Source organism: Capsicum annuum, chromosome 5, assembly GCF_002878395.1.
Source record: "Capsicum annuum cultivar UCD-10X-F1 chromosome 5, UCD10Xv1.1, whole genome shotgun sequence".
In the NCBI taxonomy this organism is placed as follows: Eukaryota; Viridiplantae; Streptophyta; class Magnoliopsida; order Solanales; family Solanaceae; genus Capsicum; species Capsicum annuum.
The window spans coordinates 211,743,674-211,768,400 of NC_061115.1; the positions used below are offsets into that span (position 1 = coordinate 211,743,674).

The window sequence follows — 24,727 nt, forward strand, 5'->3', positions numbered from 1 at the left end:
AAATGTATCATTATGGTTGGTTATGGAAATACATCATGTAGTTGGTTGTAGAAATACTCGTTGGGAGTGATTGGGTACATTACATCCTCATGGCAGCATACGGATAAGTTTACTTGTTTGTTGTATGTTTCATATATACTTCTTATTGTTGTTGGCCCCACTTGATTTGTGTCTCATGTTATATATGTGCTTGGAAACATTGGAAATACTGGTAATTCTAGAAATATTGAAAACATAGGATTTTATTGACCTCTCCGAAGTATATGTCGGCTAACACCCATCGAAAGTAGAAAAAATCCCGTAATTCCTGTTGTCTTCCCCGTTTCACTTGAAAAATGGCTCCCCCAACCCCGTCAAAGTAACCTGATCCATTTAATAAGCTATTGGAGAACCGCCCGAGAAGTTTCACCCAAAATATTTTTGAAACCCGCACCAACCCTCGATTTGTGGGCTAACACCCATCGAAAATCACAAAAACCCACAATTTTTATCGTTTCTCCAATTTGACCTGCAAAATGGTTTCCCTGGCCCTGCCAAAGCAACTCAATTCAATTAAATAAATAAAAAATAAACGTTGAGATAAATAAATTATAAAAAATAAAAATAAAAAATAAATAATGTTTGAAAAAAATAGAAAAAAGAGAAGAAAAAAATAAAAGAAAGTAAAGGTGGAGACAAAGGAATTAAAATATTAAAAAAAGTAGAAAAAAAATGAAGAAAAAATAAAAGAGAGGTAAGAAAAAAAAGAGACATGTATAAAACATTTGAGGTGAAAAGGAAGTAATGCTAGCCTTTAAATACTTTCTTACGGGGAATAAAAGACAAAGTCACCCACTAAAGGATGACATCCCATGTAATTTCCTCATTCCCCCCTCTATTCAAAACTCCATGTTCACTATTATTAGACTTTAGGAGCTCAATTTTTGACGATTTTAGAGGAGGGTTTTCATCAATCTTGAGTGGGTAATCTCTAAGATCCTATTTTCATCAATTCCTATTGAATTCATCTTTAAAACAGCTTCAAATCTTTGATTTCAAACGTAAATTTTAGGGCTTTTACCCAATAAATTATAAATTTGGTTTTTCTTCGATTTAAAGTCAACTCTTTCTTAGTTAGGTATTCAGATTTAGATTCCTCTTGATATGGGAAATCTAATTCTTAAATGAAATTTCAGATTTGCCTTTTTTGATTCCAAAACGATTTTTGAACTATTTTTGGATCCAAATTAGATTCCTCTTGATATGGAAAATCTAATTCTTAAATGAAATTTCAGATTTACCTTTTTTGATTCCAAAACGATTTTTGAACTATTTTTGGATCCAAAACAAATACAGTTAATATGGATATCTTTGGACTCCTTTTGATGTGTAGATTACGTTTATGATAGATTTAGTCTATTTCAAGATCGATCGCGAAGGAAAAGCTCCGTGTTGAAGGTCCAGACTAGAGGTTCGACAATTTGAGGTAAGTTATGACTTAACTTTTTTTCAGACTGAGATGGGTGGTTAACTATTCATTTAAAGCATGTTATGGGTTGGAGAATTAGTCATGAAATTTGTATTTGCAGATTATTAGCATTATCGTGTTGCCCGTATGGGGGATTATATGCATATTATTATTGACTTGTGAGATTATTATTGTTGTGATGCCTGTATGGGGGCTTTATTTGATATTATACGCCTTATTTGTACGTTAATTGCCTTTATTATTATTGTGATGCTCTTATCTAATTCCATGGATCTCTTTTTATGACTAACAATCATTAGGCTAGTAATCAAGTGATGATTATGACTCTTTTCTTTGTATAAATACCTTGTATATCCTTGATTTTTATTATCAAAATACATTAGAATTCTTCATTATAAATCTGGATCTCTATGTTTATCAATTTTTCTTCTACCTTGTCCATTATTCGCTGCTCCTCCTCCCTCATTCAATGGTTTATTTGTGGTTGAAAGTGAATGGTCAATGTTCCATTGAGCTTAGATTGTATATATCATTAATAGTTTATATTGATTTGGTTGGAGAAAATTAAAGAACACAACTCGCGACTTTGGTGGGCTTGAAAAATTATTGGATAAGATAAAGTATACCTGTTGATTATAAAAGGTATAGGCTTGTTATTTATAACCATTGTAAATTATTTTTATGGGTATTAAAATATTATGAAGCATATCTAGAGTTATTTGAAATTGAATTGGAGCAAATTTTACGAAAAAGTGTGTCGATAGAATTTTTATACAACTAGTTGTAGTGATCTATAAGAGATTCATAGCCAATTCAATTCTGGAGATCTGTCAAGATTTTTTATTATAACTTTAACGGTTCATCAAAATTTGTGACGAGCCATGTTTCCAAACTGATGATTTGTTAGGACTTCAAATTTGATGATAAATAGTTGTACTCCTTCAAAAAATTAGTTATTGATTTGGCTAGGCAAGTCATTTGTTAAAACATAACTAAAAATTAGCTATAAGCTACATTCCTAGTTAAAACCATTATCCTTGGAGGAAAAACTTAGCCCCAATACTAGTTATTCTCATAAAAAAATTCACCTAAAATTTCTCTAGAAAAAATCTCTTTATTTAACTAAATTATGAGGCGAAATACTGTTCTAGTAAATGGGACACTTCTAGCGAAATTTGTTGACAACAATGTATATTAGAGAAATTTGAGTTCTCTAGCTAAAATTCATAGCATGTTCTCCCATAGTGTTTAAGATTATGACAATTCGTCTAGATTTTGCTAATCTCTTCTTGCAACTTTTTACAATAAAATCAAAGCTTGAACGATGATAATGAACGTTCTATTTGTGCAAACCACACATGACTATATGGGGATGTTGAATCTAACACTTTCAAATTCAAGTGAGTTAAAAGAGACTTCTTTGATGAAATCTTGGGCTGACTTTTGTAAGAAAATTGAAAATTAGTTATAATTGTACTTCATAAGGGTCATGTTTGATGAAATTTGTGATGATTTTTATAAGGAGATTGAAAGGTTGCTATAATTATATTTGAAAGAAGAATGTTATTAAGCAATATTATTGAATTTAATTGTTTTCTTTTTCTATTGCTTAAAATATCAGGTTACTCTGTCGTTTTAATTTATCAGGATACGAAGATTTAAAAAGTAATGTAAAATTTTGAATCGTGTGGTTAACATGTGCATAATATATCTAACTATCATTGAATTTTGTGATTTTAAATATACTATTAAGTCATTAGAATTAAAAAGCTATGTGGAAAGTGATATTTTTTTGAAAAGAGTGTAAAGATGAAAATATGCAATAATCATATTTGATGAAATCTTATGATGAGTTTGCACTAATTTTCAAATTGTAAGGTGATTGAAAGATTGTTATATTTTTAGTTATATTTTTATTTATAAGATAGTGGTGATTGGTATATGTTCTACCAAGTAGTAATATTAAATTTATATTTTTTTCTTCTTACGATGAATATCATATGTTACTCACTAATAAATTGTCTGATGATTATTAATATGTAGCTTTTGGGTTCGGCATTAGTTGTTTATTCTTAAAAGCAAAAATAGAAAACCACCCTGAATATTATAAAAAAACATATTAAAAAAATGCAAAAAATTAAGCTTACTAGATCGAAATCTAAAAAAACAATTAAACTTTGAGTGAATATTAACATTGTCAAATCACTACATTATAAAAATTGCTACCAGTAATGTGTGTGGTTTGCACACCATTTTATTTTATGTGTTTTAATCGAACAGGACGAAAAGTTTTAAAAAGTAATGAATACCTTTGAATCATGTGGTAAATATGCATATAATATATTTAAATATCATTTAATTTTATGATATAAAATCCAAAAAAATTAAAATTTTGAGTGAATATTGATATATAGTATCAAAACACTACATTATAACATTTGCTACTTGTAATATGTGTGTGATTTGCAAAAATACAATGTTCATTATCATCATTAGACTTTATTTCCATTATAAAAAGTTGCTAGCATAGATTTGCAAAATCTAGATGGATTGCCATGATCTTGAACACAAGAGAACATGCTATGAGTCTTAGCTAGAGAACTCAGATTTCTCTTCTCCAATATTCATTGTTAGCCACAAAATTTGCTAAAAATGTCCTATTCCCTAAAACATATTTCATATCAGAATTTAGTCAAATAAAGAAATTTTTCCTAGAGAAGTTTAGGCAAACTTTTTTGTGAGAAGAACCAATATTGGCACTAAATGTTTCCTCCCTGGATTATGGTTAAACTAGGAATGCTACTTATAGCTAATCCCTAGCTATGTTTTAATGAAAGAAATGCCTAGTAAATCAATAAGCTAATTTTTTGAGGGTATACAAATATTTATTGCCAAATCTTGTCCTAATAAATTGTCAGATTTTGAAAACACTTGACTCAACACAAATTTTGATGGACCGTCAAAATTATAACCACAAATCTGGATAGATCTTGATAATTGAATTGACTACAAATTCCTTTTCGATCCCTCATGGTCCAGCCAATCGGCTCATGCGGGAACCTACGCTATTCTACTAAAATAGGAGAACCTGTATCAGCCAATCAAAAACATGCAGAAGACAATTACAAAAACCATTAGCTGTTATTTCCTCAAAATGATTCAATTGTCTAGATAAAATAATAAAAATACAATCTTTACAAATGCAACTATTTTTTCTATTTTTCTATTAGAGTAAAATGACACTAAGAGTGTTAAAGAATACTATTAAATAGAATTATCCATAGTTATATTTTAAGTAACCTGTTTGTGTGCGAGTATATCAAAGTCATTAGTGTAATTAAATTTATTATAACCGAGCAGATATTGTTTATTATAAATTTTATTAAATAAAATTACTTATAATTAAATTAAATAACCTGCTTGTGGGCGGGATACGTCAAATCAAATAGTAGTAGTAGAGGTAGAAAAGTGACGAGAAAAATTTAAAATATGACTTGTCACAATTTGGAAAGACATTAAATTAATGTCTAAAAATGTTTATTTTGTTATAAAATTTTACATCTTAATTATATAATACTATGTTGAAGCTTTATTAGGAAAATGATTTATAGCGATATATACCTTTCAAATTTAATATCAAAACATCCCTATAAATTTCGATCCACTTCCACTCAATACTGTAAAAATAAATCAAACACATTTTTTTGTTATTATGAGAAAGAAGAATTTCATGGATAATTTCATTCCATCAAAAGCAGCAGAATTATGGGAAATCAACTTCCCACCAGTCATAGATCTGTAAAACCCACGGTAGATCAAGAAGTTCGTCATGAATTTCGAGCAATCTGTTTAGATATTGGTGTTGCCGTCTGCAAACATTTCCAACCATGTTTTTAACTACTAGATGAAGGTATGTCAAACACGTAGAGAAAGGTAACACACAACATATTAAGTTATGGGATATTGTTACTGAAGAGAACCTTCCTAAAAATTATGGATGGACTTTGTTATGATGTCATTATGAGTTTGGAGTTGTTATCACACTCACCCCATTATTTAGGTTTCCTAAAGAGCTAAGTCAAAGCACATGAAAGAATAATCCAGTCCTCTCTTCTTTTTCCACGGGTTTACTAACACGGTAACTCCTTCCTTGAGAGTAGCTTTCTTATTTACTGCATAATTCTAAATCTCTAAGAAGATGTATCATCCGCTCGAATTGTAATTGTTAATCTCTGTCAAAGCTGCTGTGACAGCTATGTAAACTTCCGTACCATAATTATTCTTCAAGTCCTTTAGCTTTTCATCTTCATCATCTATCACGTTCTTAGGTTTCTCATTAACCATATCAACTTTTATGGGATGCCATCCATGGTCCCTAAGGTATTCCTCCAACAATGAGCATAACCTCTATAGCTTTTTCATCTGTTTCTAACTCATTATAATTCCTATTCGTAGCTTCATAGAATAGTCTGTTGTCGAGCTCCTCCATCCTCTTAACACCAATTGAACCAGCTATTGGTAGCTTCTTTAAGTCATTAACCAACTCTTTTCGAGCATTTTGCAGTCCGTCATTATTGTTTCTTTCCTTCACTATCAGAGTTTGATTTAATGCTACAAATCATAGTATTATTCTTCCTTCTCTCTTAAAATTTTAAGGAGTGTGTCCACCTTTATCAAAACTTCTTGATCACCTTCATCTTCAATATGTTTCATCACGTTCAAGGACTATGCATTTGTTTATGAGGATTTCATCACCAGCTCTCAATCCACAATTTGTAAGCAAGCAAGTGCATAGTTTATGAATGTGATGAAACATATTGAAGATGAAGGTAATCAAGAAGTTTTCAAAAGGTTGGAAACACTCCTTAAAATTTTAAGAGAGAAGGAAGAAGAATACGCTGGTTTAGAAGTATTAAATCAAACTATGATAGTGAAGGAAAGAAACAATAATGATGAGCTGTAAGACACTCGAAAAAAGTTGGTTAATGGATTAAAAGAGTTACCAGGAGTTGTTTCAATTAGCGTTAAGAGAATAGGGAAGATAAATACCAGACCATTTCATGAATAATAAAGAGGAACATTTATGAGTCAAAAGTAGATGAAAGAGCTATGGAGTTATGCTCATTGTGGGAGGAATTCCTTAGAGATCCTAAATAGCATCCCATTAAAGCTATTATGGTTAACTAGAAACATGAGAACGTGATAGATGATAAAAATAAAAAGTTGAAAGACTTGAAGAAAAATTATGGTGAAAAGTTTATAAAGTTGTCACAGCAGCTTTGATAGAGATTAATGATTACAGTCTGAGCGGAAGATACATCATCTCAGAGCTCTAGATTTATGTTTTCACTAAGAAAGATACTCTGGAGAAAGGATTTACTGTGCTACTAAACTTTTGGAAAAAGAAGAGAAGACCAAATTGATGTTTCTACATGTTTTGCCTTATCTCTTTAGGCATCCCAAGAATGGGTGAGTGTGATAACAACTCATAATAATATCTGAACATAACTCTTCAATAATTTTTGGAAATGTTCTCTTTAGTAACATACCATAACTCAACATGTTGTGTGTTTTCTTTCTCTACATATCTGACCATGCCCTTCATCCAATAGTCAAAAACATGCATGGATATTTCCGTGGATGGCAACACCAATCTCTTGAAAGACTGGTCAAAATCCATGATGACCTTCTTGATCCGCCGCAGGTTTTGAAGAATTATCAAATTGGTTCTTCCCATTGTCTCCTTCCTCCAACTTAATCAAGAGGTCCGAAAAATACATTAGTTCCTCTTAGTTCTGTTGAACCTTCTGACCTTTTGTTTTGCACACTCTTATTAGTAGTTATTTTGAGCACTTTATCATTCCAATTATGATGTCTATCAAAAATTTTGTTTTTCCTTTAGCATGTTATACTTCTTTGTTGTTTAGGAGAGGTGTCGACATTCCTAGAAACATTAGAAAAATGAATATCTAACAATTCATCTTCCTCACTTTCCTCAAAAGGATCTGCAGCTTGTAGAATATATTGAGAAAAATAACTTTATAATTCCTGCTAGTGTTAATATGTGTAAGAGAGTCCAAATTTCCAACTTTATTAGTTACAAGTCCATTAAGATGATCGCTATTCGCTATATTATTATTTGGAGTACTCGTTTAAGTCATTTCATGTACCACAGCTAATGGTGGAACTACGAAGGCATAGTTAGGTACAAATGTAGGGGCTACTAAAGCCTGAAGGAGATAACCTTCTCTTCTTGCATCATGTTTTCCCAAATCTTTGCACTCATACCACCGTTTTGGACATTCTCAGTGTGAAAGTTGTTGGTTGAGTGCACCGATTTAAGGCCATCATTGTATCTAAATTTTAGTCATTCCTCATTGTAATGCCCCGAAATCTCATCTTGAGACGTCACACGATGCTCAAGGCTACAAATAGCCCTAAGCTAACCCTTTGAGCCTGTTACTAAATTTGGAGCTTACTTCAAAATAAAATAATCAAGCAATAGTACTGTATTATATCAAATCTGAACTTAAATAAACTGAAAACACTGTCTGAATGACAAATACTGAAAGTCTAGAAATCAACTAATAGTCCGACAAGTCTCTACTACTAAAGAACTAGAGAGCCATTGGGACAAACCCCCAACTAACTCAGACTAAACAGTAAATGATAAATCAAATACTATGAAATCTGGAAAATCTAAAGAAGTAGGCCCTCGAATAATGAGGACTAACCAACTGTGGAAGCGTAGATAGAGATGCTCGAACTATTCACGCTGCTGAGACTGAGAATCCGAACCTATATTATGAGAGAATGTAGCACACAGATGTATATGTGGATCGGTACTTTGAGGATGTACTGAGTATATGGGGGTATATACAATAAATAAACAATATCATCACAGTTTATAAAATCATGCATGCTAAATGTAAATGACTCACACAGGCTTGAGTAATCTGAAATCTGAAGATCATAAATCATAAATGATAAAACATATAACGTAAATCTTGTGAGCCAATATACTTAGTTCTGATATCTGTAAAATACATTATCTTAGGGCTTAAGAATCTTAAAATCATAACTTCCAAAACATATGCTTTTATCTTAAAGCTTTAAATTAATAGACTATTGAAGAGTAGGGGACATATTTTGGGAGGTTCTTCTAACCGAAATACACCATGTGAGCATCCATGGAGTCCCACGTACGTTAGGTAGGGCTATTCTACCCTTGCCATCGAAATATAACTTCTTATCTTAGGTGATCACAATCTTAGTCATCCACGTAGAAGTGAGAACAATCTAAATCCTACGTTGGCATGTAGTTCTGGGGTATGAAACCGTAGTAACCTACCCATCTCGGTGCTAAATACTACTCCCATTCTTATGCTCAAAATATTAAGAAATTCACTTCAAAATAGCACAAGGGTTTACAAGAGAACCAATTATGTTTATCTTTCTTTAAATCTCAAGTTGTATCAACAAAGTGGATTCTTTATCTTATCTTAGGACCAAAAGGTCAAATCTTTATCAAAATTCGAGAATAATCTTATCTGAGGGTGCTCATGGTAAAAATAATATCAAAATAGCAAATCTTAATTAGGGCATAATGATCCATGCATCAATCTCATGTTAAAACATCTAAAAATTCATGCTTGATAATATAAACACTTATAATTCAACATAAAATCTGAAAATTACTGCACAATGCATAGAAATATGACTATAGTCATGTAATTCAACTTCTAAATCAATGAAAATCCCATAAGTTTGTAAACAACAATAATGGGTATAAACCCTAACTTCAATTTCATGAAAAATCACACAAAACTCAGTAAATTTGTAATTCAAAAGAAGTTTTGGAAACAAGGACGAAAGGATTATCCTTCTTCATACCTCAATTGATGAGCAAGCTTAGTTTGAGATGCTATTTGTGCCTTTGAAGGTTGATTCTTGAAATTTTTGGATTGAAAGTCTTGAATCTAGAACTAATTTGGAAATAGGGTGGTGGAATCTTAGGGATTCTTGGAGATGAATGTTGAAGCTTAGGGTTTTAAATTGAGAGAATTTGATGAAAAGTGAGCATGTTTTGCTCAATATTACCATTAATCATCTGCTTTCACGATTTGGGGATTAAGCAAAGGATCGAACTGCCCTTGGAATTTAAAATTCGTAACTGGAACGTCGTTTAAGGCTTCACCGCGACGCAGTGAGTGTGTCATTACGATACCCATCGCGATGCGGTGGAATCGCGGTGACTTACTAGATATTGACAAATGTTGTTTTGGGGTTCACCGCGATGCAATACAATCGCGGTGACCCACTGAAATTTGATAAACGTCGATTTGGCCTCCACCACGACGCGGTGGCCTTCTCATCGCTATTCTCACCGCGACGCTGCCCAATTGCGGAAAATTGTGAAATCGTCCTCCACTGCGATGCAGTGACTGCCTAGTTGGCATACTGCTTTCTAAAAATGCCCTAACTTCTTCATCGAGTGTCGGATTTGGACGAATTTGGTATCGATTAAAAGCTTATTCGATTTACCACACGATGAAAAGTCCAAATCAAAAAAATTCTATGTGAATCAAATATTATTCATTTTGGAGTCCATCCCTTAACATTCTAGAGGCGAAAATTAAGCTAGAAAAAGTTCGGGGTATTAGAACCCCCTGAAAATAAACTTGATAAGACAGAGTGTACCATTCTTTCCAATGAAAATCCCAAATATGATGGAAATGGGACCTCCTTTTGTGAGAAACTCTGGGTCCCTTACCCTAGCTCACTATTGGGAAAACCCTCAATCTTTCCCCAATCTGTTATCCATTGCAAATGGTAGAAAGAGTAAAAAATACGCAAGCTCTAAAAGAGAGAAATAAGGAGATGGAGGAAATACTTGTGTCTCTCAAGATCCCAACTACAGAGATGGTTACCCTCAAAATTGATTTGATGAGGCCCATTGAAAGAGTTTCCCTTCCTATTGCTTAGCCCTACAGAGTGAGTTGGTTCAGTCCCAACTGGGTTGTTTACAGAAAGGCCCAAATCCAAAAGGGGTGGTTCAGATTAGGTTTTAGATGTTTCGGCGTTTTCTAGAGAAAACTTTTGGTTTCCAAGAACTTACCAGTTTCAGCATTGAACATTTTTACCCTAATTGGTTGTGTATAGCTGATAGCACCTTTATTATGCACACGTTAGGTGGTTGTGGCACCTTTCTTCCTTCGTGTGAATGAGATAGTTATCCATTCATTTACATCTTCGTTGGCGTTGTTGCTGCCAGGGTTCATCCTGGAGAGCTTTCCTTTGATTTTCTCTTGGATCAAACTTGACTGTGTAGAAATCTAACCCCAAATCTATGAGGAGGAGATTTTCTTTCATTTTCCATATATCAGTTGGCTTTGCCTTGAGATATTAATGATTCAATTTTTCCCAAAAGCCTTAATGATTACCGAGAAGCGCCATGGAGCGTATAATCGTAGTTTATCCTCACAAAATAATGGGATCATCTCATTTTCTAGATCTGGTGTATTTTGGCTCTCATCATTTTGGATAATGGGGTACAAATAAAGGTAAGCAAGGTTTTTTCCTTGACTATATTGTTGTAGAATGATTTTCCCAGTGAGTCCGCTGCCATTTGGCAGCATTCTGTATCTGGGGTTTCCAGTGGGGCTAATGGGGTCAGGTTTCTTTCATTAGTGAAAGCTTGGGTCATGCTTAGGCCAGTGGTGGTGAGATTTTAGAGAGTGGGAAGTTTTTCACTCTAAAAACGCTCGAGCACCCTTTGTTGGCAACCAAAAATTAGAAGATTATGTACACACTTTTAGAGTTTTTTTTTTTTTCTAAAATCAAATTAACCAACCCTGGTTTTGATGGGACCTTCTACCTCAACCTCATATTTTCTATCAAGAAAAAAAGAGTTTAACTTAATTATATTCACCGACAACAATTGAAATATAGAGCCAAAAGGGCATTTTTTTTTACCAAAACTTCCAAAGGGGTCACTTAATTTGAAAAGAAATCAAAGGGGACAAAACGTTGTGTGTCGAGCGACTTACAAGTTGCTTGGCGTCCAGCAATTTGCATGACTTTTTTCATTATTTCAGCTTGCTCTACACTATCGTTTCAACCTGTGTATTTAAAGTACTACTCCTAGTTATGATTTTTTAGTAACCTTGTACTAAAAAAAAATAAATTAACTTAAAAATTGTCTATGTACCAGAAAATCAATCTTTATATACATTTTTCATTTTACAAAATTATAAGAAAATCTTTGTTGAATGGCTATAAAATGAAGTTTCTGTTTGATCTTCAAATGATAATGCAAAAAATATTGTGATGTACTAGTGGAAGATGATATATTTTTCTAGCAAGTGAAATGGCCACGAACAAACAATTCCACAATAGAAAACTATAAGTTTGATTATATAAAATATAAAACCTCCATTTTTAATATTTTCGAAAAGACTAATGAAAATGTAGTTAAAACCAATAAGTTCATTCCATTTTTATATATTTCATTATTTTTCACTTAATGATAACATAAATAGTGATTGTTAGAGTGGGTAAAAGACCCACATTGGTTGGGGAATGGACTAGTGGTTTGCTTATATGGACTTGGGTAATCCTCACCTCTTACGAACTAGCTTTTGAAGTTGATTTAGGCCCAAGGTCCATTGCTTGACATGATATCAGAGCCAAGTCCATTCCCATTTTGGGCTCCCGGTCCACGCGCCAGTGCCAGTTAGGCCTGGGCGTGAGGGGGGTGTTAGAGTGGATAAAAGTTCCACATTGATTGGGAAATGGACTAGTGGTTTGCTTATATGAACTTGGGTAATCCTCACCTCTTGAGCTAGCTTTTGAGATTGAGTTAGGCCCAAGGTCCATTCTTGACAGTGATCTCATGAGTAGATATTGAGACAATAGATTCGCGAACATCATGTTTTATTTTGTGTGAATGTAAAGATTGTTTTTGGTTGATTTTGACTTGAAAAAAGAAGAGTAAAAAATAAATTTAAAAAATTATAAGTGACAAAAGTTTTAAAAAAAATACAAAAAAAAAAAAAAAGAAGTATCAATAATAAGACAAATAGTATGCCCACCTAACCATCACTATCTCCCTAACAATATTCCTAAGCATTTAGGGATTGTTATTGTCAAATAGAAAGTCATTCTACTGTGCTTACTAACTCTTTTTTTTTCAACTAAGGCACGATATGTCAAGACAATAACATCAAAAGCTAGATTCAACTTTTTTTAGTATAATCCTTTGTTTTTTCTATTAGCTATATAATTTAACTATCTAGTAGTAGAATATACTGACATGGCTACATGTAGGCCCTATTTAAGTGCAAGCGCCTTCCATCAAAAAAAATATATCTTCAAAGCTCAAATTTAAGATTATATTTCGATATGGAAAAACTTGTTTCAAATGAAGATTAAAATTAATTATAAATGTGGATTGATCTAAAATATTATAGAAGAGTCAAGAATAAAAAACTGCTTAAATAATGGAAAAAAGGCATGCAAGTCACTGGACCTCAGGCGACTTGCATAGCCCAACAACTTACAAGTTGTTGGACTAATAGTGTTTTATCCCCTTTAGTTTCTTTTCAAATCAAGTGACTTCTTTAAAAAAAAATTATTAAAAAAAATATTATTTTAGTTATGGACTCCAATAATTGAAATTTTACAATATTGATTTATTTTTATCTGTTGAAGCAGGCGGTTAAGGGACCTTTACTCAAGAATATAAATCTCATTTTATATTATCGGGTACATTAACTTAAAATGGTAACATGTAAAAGAAATTCTTCAGCTTGACAAAATATGTAACATGTTATTTTTTTTAGTGTTTTTGTTTCAGTCAAATTGTAGGTCTATTAGTTATTAGTTAGGAGTAAGTTGAGTCCTAGTAATAAGCAATGACTTGCTTATACGTTTGTAAGTCTATATATACAGGCTATTTGCATCAATAAACGATCAGTTCTATGATTTTCCATCAATTTTTCTGTCAGTTTTTTTGTTTAATATTCAACATCTGGTATCAAAGCCAGACTCTTCTAGGTGCTGTCAGGATGGGTGATCTTCAAGTAGTTGGTGGAATCAAGAAACTCAACAACCAAAACTATAATTCTTGGTCCACATGCATGATGTCGTACTTGCAAGGCCAAGACTTGTGGGAAGTAGTAAATGGAAACGAGGTTACGTCTCCAGAAGCTGAAGACACGAATGGTATCTTACAGAAATGGAGAATTAAAGCGGGTAAAGGAATGGTCGCCTTGAAGACCACAGTCAAAGAAGATATACTAGAGCATATACGTGATGCCAAAACTCCACAGGAAGCTTGGGATACGTTCACCAAGCTGTTCTCCAAGAAGAATGATACGAAGCTCCAACTCTTAGAGTTTGAGTTATTGTCAGTGTCACAACGCTACATGATGATGTCACAGTACTTTCATAAAGTAAAGTCGCTATGCCGGGAGATTTCTGAGTTGGATCCGGAGGCTCCTATTGGTGATACTAGGGTGAAGCGCATCATCATTCATGGCTTGAAGCCAGAATTTAGGAGCTACATTGCTGCCATACAAGGATGGCAAGTTCAACCGTCGCTGGTAGAATTCGAAAATTTGTTAGCTGGTCAAGAAGCCTTAGCTAAGCAAATGGGAGAAGTCTCGTTGAAGAAGGAAGAAGAGGCACTCTATGCCAATCGAGGCAGGTGGAATTCCAAACAGCATTCCACTGGTATATCCAAGAAGAATAATGATATGGTAAGAAGTCATTAAGGCGGAGAGAGTGTTCGTACAGGAGGAGCTTCGCAGAATCAAGACGACGGTAAGAAGTTTCTAGGGAAGTGTTACAATTGTGGAAAAAGAGTTCATATGACGAAAGATTGCTGGTCAAAGAAAAAGACTATTGAGAGCAATGCTGCTACATAAAATAGTGAAGAAGAGTGGGATGCAGATGCATTCTTTGCTATAGAAGAAGAATTGGCTCTCGTTATAATGACAAAGATAATTGATTACGAGAAGGATTGGATTGTCGACTCGGGATGCTCAAATCATATGACGGGTGACAAAGAAAAGTTGCAGCACCTATCAGAGTATAAGGGTAGCAGGGTAGTCGTAACGGCGAACAACTCAAAGTTATCGATAGCTAACATTGGTAATACAGTAGTTTCTCCTCAACATAGTGATACCGAGGTACCACTCCAAAATATTTACCATATCCCAGGTATGAAGAAAAATCTTCTCTCTGTGGCACAGTTAACATCTTTTGGCCATTTTTTACTATTTGGACCACAAGATGTGAAGATCTATCGGGACCTGGAGATTATAGAAGAACGGTGATGAAAGGTCAAATGTTGAAATCAGTTTATGTAATGTCTACAGAAGCTGCATATATAGACAAGACGAAAAGGAATGAAACAACAGACGTGTGGCACATGCGGCTGGGTCACGTTAGCTATTCCAAATTAGAGGTGATGATGAAGAGGTCTATGTTGAAGGGACTTCCACAACTTGAAGTGAGAAAAAACACAGTATGTGCAGGCTGCCAGTATGGAAAAGCAAGAACCATTGGAGTTGGTGCACTCCGATGTATTTGGGCCTGTGAAACAAGCTTCCATAGGTGGGATGAAGTACATGGTGACTTTTATTGATGACTTCTCAAGGTATGTGTGGATTTACTTTGTGAAAGAAAAATCTAAAACTTTTTCAAATTTTAAAGAATTTAAGAAGGTAGCAGAAGCGGAAGTTGGCAAGAGAATTTGTTGTCTACGCAGTGATAATAGGGGAGAGTATACCTCAGACAAGTTCTGTGATTTCCTTCAAGAAAGCTGAATACGTCATCAGTTCACATGTGCTAGCACTCCACAACAAAATGGCATAGCAAAAAGGAAGAACAGGCACCTGACAGAAATTTGTCGAAGCATACTTCACGTGAAGAACATACCAGGACGTTTTTGGGCAGAAACAATGAGGACGGCTGCGTTTGTGATCAACAGGCTTCCTCAACAAAGGTTATGTTTTATTTCACCTTTCGAAAAATTATGGAATATGAAACCTTCAGTTAGTTATTTTCGAGTTTTTGGATATGTTTGCTATGTATTTGTACTTGATCATTTATGTAGCAAAATGGAAATGAAGGTTGTCAGATGTATTTTTGTAGGATATGACAGTCAAATAAAAGGGTAGCGATGTTGTGACCCGACAATCGAAAAGCATTACACATCCCGGAATGTGGTGTTCGATGAATCTTCTTCATGGTGGACATCAGACAAGGAAGTACTGGCAGAATCAAATATTCTTAAAGATGTGCAATCTTCTCAAATCTAATTGGGTTTAGGAGAAGCAAAAGATGCAGATGACGAAGACAATGTCGAAGAAGGTGTATCCCAATGTCCCTGGCAAACTGGTGTGTATCAACAACCATGTGAACAAGTTGAACCTTGTGGAGTGGAAACACCAACTCAGCTCAAAAAATCAACAAGATTCAGAAAGCCAAATCCAAAGTATGCTAATGCCGCAATAGTGGAAGAAGAAGAAGGTGCAAATGAGCCTGAGACGTTTGAAGAAGCATCTCCAAATCTGAAGCGGAATAAAGCTATGAAAGAAGAAATGGCAACACTAAAATAGAATCAGACTTGAGAGCTTGTACCAAAACTAAGTGATGTGAAGCCGATATCTTGCAAGTGGGTGTTTAAGATAAAGCGTCGAGCAGATGGGTCAATCGAAGGGCATAAGGCTCCTTTGGTGGCTCGTGGATTTTCTCAATAATATGGACTAGATTATGATGAAACGTTTAGTCCAGTTGCAAAGCTTAAAGCTATACGAGTCCTATTAGCACTTGCAGCTTGTAAAAATTAGAATTTGTGGCAAATGGATGTGAAGAATGCATTTTTGCATGGGGAGCTGGATCGGGAGATCTACATGGATCAGCCAATTGTCTTTCAAAATTAAGATTACCCTGAGTATGTGTGTAAGCTACGGAAGGTGCTTTATGGATTAAAACAAGCACCGAGGGCCTAGTATTGTAAAATTGCTGAATTTTTTACTCATGGTGGGTATTTGGTGACTAATGCAAATGTTAGTTTGTTCGTCAAAGCTAAAGAAGAGAAAAATAGCTACTGTACTGGTATATGTGGATGATTTAATCATCACAGGAGATTATGAAAAAGAAATTTTTCGAACTAAGAAAAACTTGCAGTTCGTTTCCAAATGAAAAAACTTGGACAGCTCATGCATTTTCTTGGTATAGAGGTCAGTTACTCTCAAGAAGGAATATTTCTCCATCAGCAAAAGTATTTCAGAGATTTGCTAAAGAAGTTCGGAATGCTTAAGTGTAAGCCAATCTCGACACCAATAAAGCCAAACTCTAAAATATGTGCTCATGAAGGGAAAGATTTAGAAGATGCTACAATGTACCAACAGTTGGTAGGAAGTCTTATTTACTTAATTTTAACAAGATCAGACATCTCTTTTGCAGTCGGTATGATGAGTCGATACATGCAACATCCGAAGAAACCTCACTTGAAAGCATTTCGCTGAATTCTAAGATATGTGAAAAATACGCTAGGTTATGGTATTATGTACAAAAAAGGTGAAGATTGTAAACTAGTTAGTTACTGTGATGCTGACTATGCAGGTGACCATAATACTCGATGATCAACTACCGGGTATGTTTTCATGCTTAGGTCAGGAACAATTTCTTGGTGTAGCAAAAGACAACCAACAGTTTCTCTGTCAACCACTGAAGCAAAGTACCGAGCAGCAGCGATGGCAGCTCAAGAAAGCAGTTGGCTTATGCAACTGTTAAAGCAGTTGTATCAATAAGTGATGTATCCAATTCCTCTGTATTGTGATAACTTATCAGCAATACTTTTGGCAGAGAATCCAGGTTTTCATGCTAGAACTAAGCATGTGGAGGTGCATTACCATTTTATCCGAGAGAAAGTCTTGCAAGAGGAAACTGAGTTGAAGCACGTTAGAACAGAAGACCAAGCTGCAGATTTATTTACAAAAGGCTTGAGTGGCAATAAGTTTGAAAGATTTTATCATCAGCTTGGCGGGGTAAATAAAGAAGAAGCTGGTGTTGAAGAGGAGTATTGAAGATATCAACCCCAGAATATGAAAGACGTGGTTATTTGTTTATCTCCATATTTTCTTTGTCTTAAGTCACTAATAATTTGTTTAGATAAGATTTGAAGTTGTTAGTTATTTTTTTTAGTGTTTTTGTTTCAGTCAAATTGTAGGTCTATTAGTTATTGGTTAGGAATAAGTTGAGTCCTAGTAATAAGCAATGACTTGCTTATACGTTTGTAAGCCTATATATACAGTCTATTTTCATCAATAAAGGATCAGTTCTCTGATTTTCTATCAATTTTTCTGTCAGTTTTTTTGTTTAATATTCAACAAATATGCCTTTTAACTTGATCTCAAAACACATTTATGACCTGTAACTTTGGGTGTACACAAGTAGACATTTTAACTTGTATAAAGTTGAACAAGTAGATACATGTCCTATGTGGCCAGTTCGTGTCCTACATGACGTCCTATGTGTATTATGTCACATAGGACGTATCTGTCTACTTGTACTTTTATACAAATTTAAGTGCCTATTTGTACACACTCAAAGTTGGAGGTTATAGATATGATCTAAGGTCAAGATAAAGGGCATATTTATATTTTTATTTTACTAGGTTGTTCACTTGTTAGTAACAGAAAATAAAACAGAATATATATTGCCACTTATAGACGTCTTCTCCAAAACATTTGAAAGATTCTTGGAAGTGGCAATTCTTAATTGTACACATTGGTTGGATATTCAAGGAAAAATAGCAACTCGCATGCTGTCTCCAGGGACAAATTACGCAGCGTATCTTGTATTCAAGCTAGTGAATGACACATATGGCATCAAAACGTTGACTGCAATTATCAGAATTCTGAATCATGAAGGCGAAAATGAAGTTGCAAAACGAGCTACAAAGGTGTACATTCCAAGTATGTCAAGATTCTTTGTTAAAAATAAAACAGACCCAATTTATGAAAAGTATGCTAAGATGAGAAGTGATGGATGGATGGGAGTACAATTGGGAGAGTTTTACAGTTAGGAAGGTGTTGATGATGGGGAAGTAGAAGCACGGTGTATGGAGATTGAGAGCCTTCATGACAAGAGCGGCCTCGTTGTTGAAGGTATTGAGTTTCGTCCCAATCCTGAAACTGAATAAACTCTTGTTGTAGCTTGATTGTTTGTTGTTTGATTGTAATTTTACTGTGCTCCATTATATCCTAGGTATAATACATGGTTGTATTTCTTAATCTAGTGTTGACTTGGTGTCCCGATTCAAATTAATCATATATGCTACCATCTTGTTCAATTGATCCAATGCCCTATAGAAGATCTAAATAAGCATTTTGGGACCTCATGATTTAGGCATTGCATCATCTTATTGTTGAATCGTTGCCAGGTCTCAAATGATGGTTCGCCATTAAGTTGGCAAAAGTTGATGATTTCATCCATCGGATGTACCAATCTTGTGTAGTGATCGACCTGTGCGGAGTGTGAGACTTGGTAGACTTGATTATCCTAGATATGGTTGATTCTGATGTTATAATGGGTATGGATTGATTAGCTCCCTGTCATGCTATTTTGGACTTTTTATGTCAAAACTGTTGCTACTCTAGTGTACCAAGGTTAGCTTGGAAGAGTACTGTTAATTCGAGTCATTAAAGCATAGAAAATAAGGATAAGCCTATGGTATTGTGTATGCATTGTTTGAAATTTATTGTAAGAGTGAGCAAATTTAATCCGGTTTCATTTATAAATTAATTTTATGTGTGTGGGATTTCTTTATGTTGAGGCACTTGTAATGCACTATTCATTACTAATTGTTAGAGATATTGTCGTTTGTATATGCAAAGTTGTTCATTGATATCGTAATGTCATTCTTAGATCCTCTTGATTCAAGTTGATAAGTGATTTCATGTGTACTTGTTTTGTATTAAGAAAGATAAGGGATCCGGAGTTGTACTTCAGAGATAAAATGTAAAAGCTCCTCTAAGGGCCCAAAGAAGCTGGAGGGGGTATATGAACCTCGGGAGTTTCTCATAAGTCCCAACTATCCTTATAGAGCATCGGGTGTATACCGGTGGGACAGACTTGCACTATACTCATCATCAACATTATCGTTACTTGATTATATGGCATGCACCATGCACATCTTATCCATCTGATTATGTTACCTCGATGTGGTGTGTGGCAAATTGAGTGTGAGGTTGAATGCTTATGTTTTAACTTGGACAGTTGTGAAATATAAGTTATTTGAATATGAAAAGTTATTTTGATATTGATGTTGATATTGACTATTAGACTAGGTGATGCCTTCCTAAGTGCAGATTTTTATGGTTGTTTTGGATGGTTGGTGTTAGATGATTTTTGCCATCTCTTTGAATTTGGATCAGTCAATGATGTTGCGAACATGTGTATTAATACTCTAGCTTGTTTATTTTCTGCACTTAATGTGTAGGTACTGAGCCGGTCATTCAGGGCATTGATTTTAGCCCATTTTCGTGCGAGGATTTTCAGACTTCCGAGACTTAAAAATAGCTACAATGACTTCGTGGCTTCTTCAGATTTCTTCTTTCTTACGTCGTTTCATTGTATTGGAGGTATTCCGAATATTTTGATTGTATTTCATTATTCTAAAGGCTCGACTTATAACTTCCAGAATTTTGGGATGTTCTTGTCTTTCTGACTTCTTAATGACATGTACATTATGAGTTTTGGTTTGAAAATTATTGTTATTTCACTCCTTCAGCGTATTCAGTTATTGTGTTTTTTTTTCATGATTTGTGTGTTGATTTGGTTTATCTATCACAATATGATGAGTAGGTGTCATCACGATTCGAGTTTTGAGTCGTGACAGTGTTGCGAAGCGAGCGTCAACGAACATTAGTACTATTCTCAATGCCAAATGTTTAATGCACCAAATGTGATATATAGTAAGAAAATTATCTGATATAGTGATTTTGGTCATCTAATTATTTTTATACGGGTAAATTTCAAGAATAGATCCAAATTGGGGTGCTTTCAAATTTTAGCCTCAAATAAAAATGTTTTCTTAAAATAATTTTTACCTATTAACTAATATTTTTTTGGACAAAATTACTCCTGACCAATAGAGTAAATTACATTAATGATTCTCATAATGGATAACAACTCCATATTTATATCGTTCAACTCTCATTTTTTTCTCTTTTGAATTTTACTTTGATTTTTATTTTTTATTTTTATTTTTATTTTAAACTTTTTTTAACCCTTACTTTTTTCCTTTTTTCCTCGTAATTTCTTTTTTTTTTTCTTTCTTCTTCTTCTTCTTTTTTTTTTTTTTTTCTTTTTTTTTTTTTTTTTTTCTTATTTTTTTTTTTTATTAAGAAAAAAAAAATATTTTTTTTTATTCTTATTTTTTCTTTTTAAATTTTTCTTGGCCTTTAGTTTTATTTAATTTTTTTTATTTTTATCAATCTTTATTTTTTTTCAATTCTCTCTCAACTGCTACATTTTCTTTAATTTTTTTTCATTTTTCTTCTTTTTGCGCAATTTTTATTTTTTTGCTCTTTTCTTCGATTTCTTCCATTCAAGTTACATCAAATGAGCAAGAGTTGACACCATCATATTATAAAGACAAGACTTATGACTTTCAAACAACAAACTATGTTTCACGAATAAGAGTTGATACTACCACATTGTAGAGGCAAGACTTATGACTTTCAAACAACAATTTATGTTTCATGGGCAAGAATTGACACTATCACATTGTATTTTGATTTATAAGATGTTCTCCAGGACTTTCAAACAACAAATTATGATTCATGGGCAAAACTTGACACTACCACATTGTGTTTTGATTAATGAGATGTTCTATAACTCTTACCTTAGAAGCAAGACTTAACTCAAGGACTTTCAAACAACAAATTATGTCTCACGGGCAAGAGTTGACTCTACTATGTTATGTCTTCATTGATGAGATGTTCTACAACTATTGCCTTAGAGATAAGACTTAGTTCAAGGACTTTCAAACTAAAAATTATGCCCCACAGGCAAGAGTTAACACTATCATGTAATGTCTTTATTTATGAGATGTTCTACAACTATTGCCTTAGAGGCAAGACTCAGCTCAAAGACCTTCAAACTACAAATTATGCCCTACGGGCAAGAGTTGACTCTACCACGTTATGTTTTCATTTATGAGATATTTTACAACTATTGTCTTAAAGGCAAGACTCAGCTCAAGGACTTTCAAACTAAAAATTATACCCCACAGGCAAGAGTTGACTCTATCATGTTATGTTTTCATTTATGAGATGTTCTACAACTATTGCTTTAGAGGCAAGACTTAGCTCAAGCACTTTCAAACTACAAATTATGCCCTACAGGCAAGAATTGACACTACCACATTATGTCTTTATTTATGAGATGTTCTACAACTCTTGCCTTAGAGGAAAAACTTAGCTCAAAGACTTTCAAACAACAAATTATGCCCCACGGACAAGAGTTGTCTCTACCACGTTATGTTTTCATTTATGAGATGTTCTACAACTATTGCCTTGGAGGCAAGACTTAGCTCAAGGACTTTCAAACTACAAATTATTCTCTGCAGGCAAGAGTTGACTCTACCACGTTATGTCTTTATTTATGAGATGTTCTACAACTATTGCCTTAGAGTCAAGATTTAATTAGCTCAAGGACTTTCAAACTACAAATTATGTTCCACGGGCAAAAGTTGACTCTACCACGTTATATTTTCATTTATAAGATGTTCTACAACTATTGCCTTAGAGGCAAGACTTAGCTCAAGGACTTTTAAACTACAAATTATGCCCCACGGGCAAGAGTTGACACTACCACGTTATATCTTCATTTAAGAGATGTTCTACAACTCTTGCCTTAGAGGCAAGATTTAATTAGCTCAAGGACTTTCAAACTACAAATTATGCCCCATGGCAAGAGTTGACTCTACCACGTTATGTTTTCATTTATGAGATGTTCTACAACTATTACCTTAGAGGCAATACTTAGCTCAAGAACTTTCAAACTATAAATTATGCCCCACGGGCAAGAGTTGACACTACCGCGTTATGTCTTTATTTATGAGATGTTCTACAACTCTTGCCTTAGAGGCAAGATTTAATTAGCTCAAGGACTTTCAAACTACAAATTATGCCCCATGGCAAGAGTTGACTCTACCACGTTATGTTTTCATTTATGAGATGTTCTACAACTATTACCTTAGAGGCAATACTTAGCTCAAGAATTTTCAAACTATAAATTATGCCCCATGGGCAAGAGTTGACACTACCACGTTATGTCTTCATTTAAGAGATGTTCTACCACTCTTGCCTTAGAGGCAAGATTTAACTAGCTCAAGGACTTTCAAACTTACAAATTATGCTTCGCGGGCAAGAGTTGACTCTACCACGTTATGTTTTCATTTATGAGATGTTCTACAACTATTGTCTTAGAGGAAAGACTTAGCTCAAGGACTTTCAAACTACATATTATGCCCCATGGGCAAGAGTTGAAACTACCACGTTATGTCTTTATTTATGAAATATTCTACAACTCTTGCCTTAGAGGCAAGACTTAGCTCAAAGACTTTCAAACTACACATTATGTTCCACGGGCAAGAGCTGACACTACCACATTATGTCTTTATTTATGAGATGTTCTACAATTATTGCCTTAGAGGCAAGACTTAGCTCAAGGACTTTTAAATAATAAACGGAAAAGGGCCTAAAATACCCTTCAATTATATAAATTGGTGCAAAAATGTCCTCCATCTATCTATTGGGCCTGAAATGCCCCTCACTTCCACCTATTGGGGCTATTTTGCGCTTCTATTTAACAGAATAATTTTGCCTCACTTAATTTATGACATTTCTTTTTCTTATTGATCAATTAACAATTAATTAAAATAGTTAATTCTAAATTCAAATAAAGAAGCATGTAATCACCTTAGACAAATTTCCAGAACCGATGGCAACAAATTCTTGAAGGATTTTTTCATTTGTCGAGTTTTCTAGTCAAATAACCACTAGCAATTCAAATAACTCATTCAAGTGTTGATGGTTGAAAATGCGAAAAGAAAGCAGAGGCAAGAAAGGAAAAGAGAAGGAAGTAACCAGATGACTAAAGCTTTCTTTCAGCTCTTATATTTCATACCTTCTGGATTGAATCTTCTTTGTTCATCGCAGTACCCATGTGCTTCAAAAAGAATTTGCTTAGGATATGCCTAACCCAGGTTCCAGGAGATCCTTGTTCAGATTTCAGATCTCTATCAAGCATTTGACTAGAAAACTCGACAAATGAAAGCAACAATCTATATGCACTCCGACTCAAAATAAGATCCTCAGATGACATATCATGTACAACATGTAACAGAATAATCAATGCATGCTCTTCTGGGACAGTGTGGAAAAAGTATGCACTTATCCTTTCATAAGCAGCAATTACGGTATCATAATCGAGATCTCCCAACTCTACGGTAGACGTGGAATTCAAATAACGAAGAAATTGTTCCTGTATGAAATTAAAAGGTGCATTTACGTCAGCAAACACCTAAAGCAACAAAGTAACAAAAAACTGTATGGGCTAGTATTACTGTAGATGTTCAGGTAACTCCCGCAGTTGGTGCTTTTTATCGGAGAAGACGAAGAGAGAAAAGAAGAAAAAAGAGGGTGAACTGATATTGAAATCGGATGCTGATTTGGGTTATTTAGTTTGGTGGGTAGTGGGTTAGGTTATTATCTTAGGGCGGGGCGGATTTTTTAATTTAGAATTAACTATTTTAATTAATTGTTAATTGACCAATAAGAAAAAGACATGTCATAAATTAAGTAGGAAAAAATTATTCTGTTAAATAGAAGGACAAAATAGCCCCAATAGGTGGAAGTGAAGGGCATTTCAGGCTCAATAGATAGATGGAGGACATTTTTGCACCAATTTATATAGTTGAAGGGCATTTTAGGCCCTTTTCCGAATAATAAGTTATGTTGATACTACCACATTATATCTTTATTTATGAGATATTCTACAATTTTCTCCTTAGAGACACGACTTATCTCAAGAATTTTCAAAAAACTTCGTAACAATAATTCATGTCCTTAAATTTGATTTTAAATTTGATTTGATGTCAAATAAAGAAGATCCCTTTGCGGATTATCTAATTTTTTTACTTATTAGCAAAATATAATAGAAGTTGAGAAAAAA

General features: G+C 34.0%; 1 long non-coding RNA gene across 1 annotated transcript; it reads left to right on the plus strand.

Annotated features, from left to right (window-relative positions):
* Positions 1-792: 792 nt before the first annotated feature.
* Positions 793-20,275, plus strand: LOC107872113. Its single transcript, XR_007055537.1, has 3 exons — positions 793-963; positions 1,389-1,465; positions 19,986-20,275. It is a non-coding gene; the product is annotated as an uncharacterized LOC107872113 (long non-coding RNA).
* Positions 20,276-24,727: the final 4,452 nt, after the last annotated feature.